The sequence below is a fragment of the Rutidosis leptorrhynchoides genome, chromosome 2 (assembly GCF_046630445.1).
Source record: "Rutidosis leptorrhynchoides isolate AG116_Rl617_1_P2 chromosome 2, CSIRO_AGI_Rlap_v1, whole genome shotgun sequence".
NCBI lineage: Eukaryota > Viridiplantae > Streptophyta > Magnoliopsida > Asterales > Asteraceae > Rutidosis > Rutidosis leptorrhynchoides.
Genome location: NC_092334.1, coordinates 121,787,360 through 121,795,167, shown reverse-complemented (window position 1 = coordinate 121,795,167; position 7,808 = coordinate 121,787,360). Strand labels below are relative to the sequence as shown.

The 7,808-nt window shown below is 29.6% G+C and overlaps 1 long non-coding RNA gene across 1 annotated transcript; it reads right to left on the bottom strand.

Moving 5' to 3' along the window:
* Positions 1-4,794: 4,794 nt before the first annotated feature.
* LOC139891336 (uncharacterized) lies at positions 4,795-6,534 on the bottom strand. Its single transcript, XR_011773619.1, has 3 exons — positions 6,457-6,534; positions 5,796-5,875; positions 4,795-4,882 (listed from the first exon to the last, which is right to left on the bottom strand). It is a non-coding gene; the product is annotated as an uncharacterized lncRNA (long non-coding RNA).
* Positions 6,535-7,808: the final 1,274 nt, after the last annotated feature.

Genomic DNA, 7,808 nt, shown 5'->3' with positions numbered 1-7,808 from the left:
TGTCAACCAAAAGGTTGGTGAGTTCATAGGTTTATCATAACAATCATTTCAATATTTTAATAGACCACAAGATTTCATAATCATAAACATAATACACTCGCAAGTGTATGTAAAGCATTCTAAGTGGTTGAGCACTTGGTAACCATACTTAACATTTAATCACGTCGCATATTCCCTTTATTATGAAATCTCACTACACCGTACCAAGTGTAGTCACCGAAACGAAGTACTGTGCAACCGTTGAATACTGGTCGTCCAGTTCGGTTGGGGTTGTCAGGCCCGATAGATATATCAACAGAATTCGCGTTTACAATACCCATGTAAATAGTAGTTACCAAGCTACAGGGAAATATGCCAGTGGTACAACTCAACGTAGAATATATTTTTAAGTACTTGTGTCTATTTTGTAAACATTTATAAAAGCAGCGCATGTATTCTCAGCCCAAAAATATATATTGCAAAAGCAATTAAAAAGGGAGCAAATGAAACTCACGCAAAATCAGTTTTAGTGTTTGTATTCATTTCATAAAACATTTATAAAACAGTGCTTGTATTCTCAGCCCAAAAATGTAAATTGCAAAGCAATTAAAAAGGGAGCAAATGAAACTCACCATACTGTATTTTGTAGTAAAAATACATATGACGTCATTGAACAAATATAGGGTTGGTCTCGGATTCACGAACCTATATCATTTATATATATTAACACATATAATTGTAGTCGAACGAATTTACATAGTGATATAATTGTTATTTGACAAAATAATATTGATAATAATAATAATTAAAAGTTATTTTATTTTACAATAATAATAATATTAGTTATTATGATAATAATATTGATAATATGAAAATAATAATATTAGTTTCAAGGTAATAATAATAATAATAATAATAATAATAATAATAATAATAATAATAATAATAATAATAATAATAATAATAATAATAATTTTGATAAATATGATAATCTTTCTAATAATGATAATAATAATAGTAATGATGATACTTTTAATATAAATGATAGTTTTTAATAAAAATGATACTAATAATATTAATGATATTTTTTTTATATATAATCATTTTAATAGTAATAATAATAATAATAATAATAATAATAATAATAATAATAATAATAATAATAATAATTAAATAAATAACTACCTTAAAGAAGTCGCCCTAAAAATAATGTCCAAGTCCGGGTTTGAACCCACGACGTCCCGCTAAACCGTTAACCCCTATCGTTATATCATTATTATCATGATTTCATATCATTATCTAGTCGACATCATCATCAATATCATAATCCATCATCATCTTCATTCTTAGGTATCATAATCATATTTAAATTATCATTAACACCATTGAATCGCCATCTCCATCTTTAATCTCGGTTATCATTATCAATTTACTACTCATCATCATAATACCGAACCCATTATCATCATCTACGATCCTATTTATTATCATAACACCACTTTCATTGTCATCAAACGTTTACAGTTATCACCATAACCTATATCATCATCTTCACTCCTTCGCTAAGCATCATCATATGTAACTTCACATATCATCATCGTTTATCTATAAGTCTAACAACAAAACAGAAATTGGGTCACGGCCTATGAGGCAACCCAAATCCTCGGCCCAAAAATAAACAAGTTGACGGTCCTTTAAGCAAAAATAAATCCTCAGTCCGATGTAACCATTATTACTTGCGGCCTAATAATAGAAATAGGGGTCCAATAATATTTTACTAGTTGTTTGCATATTATGGGATTAAGTTGACACGTGTGGAAGGAAAATAGCTGTAAAGATTTTTCTCTTCCTATTTTATAGCCGACAACATGAATCATGTGGTATGGTGGGGTTATTGGTAGGTATGTAAAAGAAAAGAGAAAGCACGCCACTGAAATTATTCCATCCATTCCATCGTTTTTTTTTTTTTTTTTTTTTTAAAAAAGTGGCATACCAAGAATTTAACAAACAATCTATTATGGATTGAAGTATTATGGTTTGGTTATAGGAACAACCCACAGCAGCCGTTCACGTTCGTTTTCATCATCAAAATCGTGGTTCATCATCTTCATAATATCATAATCATGTAACAGTGATGGTTGTATAGATTTGTTCGAAAGAAAAATGGATATGGAAAGCCTATTAGCTGCAGTCGACAGTGAGTTGTAGATTGCGGTGTTGATTCGATCATGGCTAAACAGAAGGAGAAGAGGTAGCGGTGGTGGACATGGTGATGGATTGCATGAGGGTCTCGGTTCTTGCTTGGTTCGAACAAAATTAATAACGAGCTTAAACAATTCGGGTTGTAAAGATTGATGATTAGCGAGAAGGATGGAGGTGAGTATGTAATAACTTTAACTCGAGATGTTGGAGTGGTGATGAAGATTGCTCAATCAGAACAGTAACAGCAGCAGTATAGTGGTAGGAACGATTCGATGGTAGTGGTTTACAAAGATGACGATGAACAGTAGTGGGTGTTTGATAATGGTGGGTTTTGTGTTAGGTGGTTCGAATGGTAGAAGGTGAAGGTTGATGGAAGGTGGTTTGGTTGTGAATGCAAGAGATGGTAAGGTGATGATAGTTTTCGAAGGAGAATAGGATTGGGTGTGTGCTTTTTAATTTCATGTATATGTATATATGAGTGTATATATATAAATAAGGATATGGGTTTGGTGATATTGTTATGTGTACTTTACACATGTGCAAATAATGTTATACCGTTTTCAACACTGGAGTAATGGAAACAAATATGTTAAAGTAGATGCAACAGTACCGAATCATGTTCAATCAATTACCTAATTTTTGTCTGCCACTAAGTTGCAATTTGGTTCACTTGCTTAATCTAATAATGTGATACTTATTACTATACTATATCGCAAGTTGAATTAGTTGTAAACATGTACTTATCTTTTTCAATTTGTTAGTGTTTAAAGCTTTTGGGTTCAAGTACGTAGGCACATATGTGGTTATATAATGTTAGGTGACATTAGTATCCTAATAAAAGGAAACAACAAGCACATTAGACAAAAGTATATCTATATTTTTAAATATATATGTATCTATTTACAAATAGTTGTTCATGAATCGTCGAAATTGGTCGAAGGTCAATTGAATATATCAAATAGTTCAAAATTTTTGAGATTCAACCTAACAGACTTTGCTTATCGTGTCAAGAATATTAAATCATATCGAGAGTTTGGTTTAAAATTAGTCGGAATTTTTCGGGTCGTTACATCTATTGTGATTTTTTAGTAATAATGCTAAACGTAATGCAGTCAAAAACAGTCAATTATCAAGTTCAAGATTAGTCAAAAATGAAAAAAAAAAAAAAAAAAAAAAAAAAAGAAAAAAAAAAAAAGAAACTGAAAAGACAGTTTAAGCCTCTTTTATGTTGTGATATGCTAATGCTAATGCAGTCAATTATCAAGTTCAAAATTAGTGAAATAAGTCAAAATAGTAATAAAAAAAAAAATTTGTGATATGCTAATTCTAATAATGTTAATACTAACTAATACTAATGCAGTCAATAACAGACAATTATCAAGTTAAAAATTAGTAAAAAAGTCCAAAAGGTCAAAATAGTATAAAAAATTCAAAAAATAGTTTCAACCTCTTTTATGTTGTAATATGCTAATGCTAATGGTCCAACTGTATGACTGCATAATGTGTTGAAAAACAACATAAATGGTTCAATTATGGTGACTACATAGCTTGTTAACAGGGCCGGATCTGGTACTAGGCGAAGTGTGCAACCGCACTGGGCATCACAAATTTGGGGGCATCAGAATTTCGATTCAATACACCTTATATTAGACGATTTTCGAACTATTTTGGTATTATGATGAATGTATTATGTTTTATGTAAAGGTTGAGCTACTATATAAGTTAAAATAAAGAAAAAATAAAGTTTCGATTACAGTGTTTTAATGGAGTTTTATGGTGTGAAGAACAGAAAAGAAGAAGACGATTAAAAAAAAGGGTGGGGGGTCCACATTTATGATAAAACGTACACTGCATTTCATTTTTATAATTTTTATAACCTTATTTACAGTAAAAGCCCCTATAGTTAATCTATTATTTCATACAGACCCTTAAGCATTACTAATTTTATTAGTTTGACTCTACATTTATATATCGAATTTATGTATCTAGTTTAGGACGTTTGGCCATACTAAAACGAATAAAGTATAATATTGTATACAAACACAATTGTTAGTATTAGTTGATTTATCTAACAAATAACAATCAAGAGCTCTATTTATCTACTAAATTCCTAGTATTAGTTAATTTATTTAACAATCAAAAGCTCTATTTATCTACTATACTCTCATAAATTTTAACATGTTCCTTTATTATTATAGATAACTAACAATTTGTTTTGATTAAATAACAAATTAATATTATTAATTATTAGTTAATAATTCTTAATGGAACCTTCTCACTATTATATTAATATTCTATTTTCAACAAAAAAGTTCTATGACTCACAGAATATAGAATTTAATATTATAAGCATTACATTAATAATAATTAATAAAGATGATTAAAATTTCATAGGAAAAGTCAAAAGGTAATAAGAGCCTTCAAAATTTTTATGATATCGAGTTTAAATAGTTTGTTATTTGTTTGAAAATTGTGATAGGGGCATAAATAAATGTTTCGCACTGGGCATCATATTACCCAGGATCGGCCCTGCTTGTTAAGTTCATATTTTGTAAAAAATGGTCAACATGTTTTAACTTCAGGATGCAAAACCACTAATTATGAGAAAAAAGTATTCCTTTAGCTGTTCTATGCCTAAACATCCCATCCGTAACTCCATGTCTCTCCTGATTTCTTCCCATCACTGTACGAATCTACTCGCCTTCAAAAAGGAAAAATAGTAAGAAAAAAAAAACTTAAAAATCAGTTTCAACCTTTTCTATTGTGATTTTTTAGTGATAATGTTAATCGTAATGCAGTCAAAAACAGTCAATTATCAAGTTCAAGATTAGTCAAAAAGGTAAAAAAAAAATAATAATAATAATAATTGAAAAGACAGTTTCAGCCTCTTTTATGTTGTGATATGCTAATGATAATGCAGTCAATAACAGTCAATTATCAAGTTCAAAATTAGTGAAATAAGTCAAAATAGTAATTAAAAAAAAAGTTTCAACCTCTTTTATGTTGTGATATGCTAATTCTAATAATGCTAATACTAATGCAGTCAATAACAGTCAATTATCAAGTTAAAAATTAGTAAAAAAATCAATAAAGTCAAAAAAAGTCAAAATAGTAAAAAAAATTCAAAAAATAGTTTCAACCTCTTTTATGTTTTGATATGCTAATGCTAATGGTCCAACTATATGACTACATACTGTGTTGAAAAACAACATAAATGGTTCAATTATGGTGACTACATAGCTTGTTAAGTTCATATTTTGTAAAAAATCGTCAACATGTTTTAACTTCAGGATGCAAAAACACTAATTATGGTCCAACAATTTTTACTTCAGTTCAACTAAACATAAACTAACTTTGTATCTAAAAATTTGGTAATTGAACAATTCGCAGAAGCTAAAATTGGACACAACATACTATACATTCATCTCATTTGGATCTGTTAAACCTAGTTGATGGTTAACATTACATGGAAGTATGCTAATTAGATCTTTATGCAAGTGTTAAAATGATATCACCCATTTTATGTTTAGTATTATCATCAGTTGTCTACATTAATTTTTCTTTAGATGACTGAAAGTACACAATTATAAAACTATTATATGAAAGCTGAATACCTTTTGTATGAAACTCCATTGATAGATTATCTACAACTCTAGCTTTCTATGCATTCCATGCCTCAATGTGGAATAACAACCTGCCAATTTTTGAAATCTATTATATTTACTATTAAAGAAGATGAACAACCAATACACGACATGAAAATATGTAACACAAACCAATATATGATCCTTTACTACCATTGAGTTGAAAGGAAAAATCATAAAGTTTAATAGCATATCTTAAACAAACTGAATAATGAATTCGTAGCCATTAAACAAACCTCCAAAATAGATCAAGTGCATATAATTGGTACCATAAATCGATGATTATCACATTCACTCATATAAATTCTACGAATTAAAAAAATTAAACAGTTAACTTAATGATTTTGAGTATCTCTAATAATAACTATTATAAACACAATTTCATACTTAATGATATGAAATTGACCAAATAAATAAATAATCAGGTGCAGAAAGATAAACAAATCCATATATAAAACAGTTTTTCAAATCGTTAGACATATACGCTACAAAATTTCAAATTTAATATGAGTGAAAATTCTATCAAAATTGATTTAGAAAAACAGTTTGATTTCTTCATAAGAAAATAGAATGCAAAAAACTGAAAACAGCTATAAAATCACCATAAAACAGAATATAAAAATGGAAATACCTTAAACCTCCTGCTAGAATCTGAAAACGTAAGCATAAGGTATCGACCGTTTGAATTAAACCCTAAGGCATCGACCGCCGCAAGGACGGGTATAGAAGCGACGACGATGGTGGTTTGAGTCCAACCACCTCAAATCGGATGTATGATGATGAACATTGTTTGATGATAAAGATGATGAACATATACTTCGATGTAATCGGATGTAGGTAGAGATAGAATATTTGGGTATTTAGTGAACCCTAATTTTGAACGAACCAATTGAAGGTTTTGAATCGGATGTTTAAATTGGATGATAAATGCTCCGTAAAAATATTGAGGAGAATGAAACTGTTAACCCTAATTCAGTGGCTAATTATAGATGATTGTGAACACGCGTCATAGGTAGAAAATTAACGATTTATTTAATTCAAAATTATAAGATAAAAGTATTTCCTGAGCATGAATGTGGTTGCTACATGTGAATTTATGTTACCGGATTAGTAATACATAGAAGATATATATATATATATATATATATATATATATATATATATATATATATATATATATATATTCAGTCCGTATTTGTTTTTTATAAATATACTTCCTTTATTTTTCCGGTGGTGTATAATGTTTTAGTGACAGATGCATTTTTTTGTGTTTTGTTGTTGTGTTTATGTAATACGGTTAGTTTTTAACAACTATATTTATATTTATATTTACATGTATAGTTATGGTTACTGTCAAATGGTTACAGAAAGTTGGGTTAAAAATAAGGAACAATGATGATTTTGTCAGTGAAACCTTCACCTCTTCCACAAACCTATGCATATGGAATGTACGGTAAACTAGTAAACGTTTCTTGTGTTGGTGAAAAGTACCAAACTGAAATCCCGTCACTGATAATGAATTCCGAGTATCTTGAATACATCATGAACCCAATGCAGGAAGGAAAAAAAAGATGGAGGGAGTGTTGGTCCGGTTAAGGATTGGTCCGGTTAAGGATCAAAACAACCATTAACGAACAAAAATCAAAGACGGAAGAAATAAACGCGATGAATCAAACATAAATCAATATATTTAATATAAACGTTGAACTTACAATTGATTTAAACACAGAAACATCGGTGGCCAGGGGAGATCGAGCATGATCTCCCCTATGCACAGGATCGCCGAATGCGGCTCTCCCAAATTAGGGTTTAGACTCCTGATCTCTTAACCCTAAAGACACACATAAACTGATATATATAGACGACCTAGACTTAGGTTGCCCTAATGGGCCTATCGACATGAATAGCCCAACAGTTACATATGCTCCTATAACTGATCAGTTTCACGCGTGTATATAAACTAGGTGTACAATGTAAGAATAG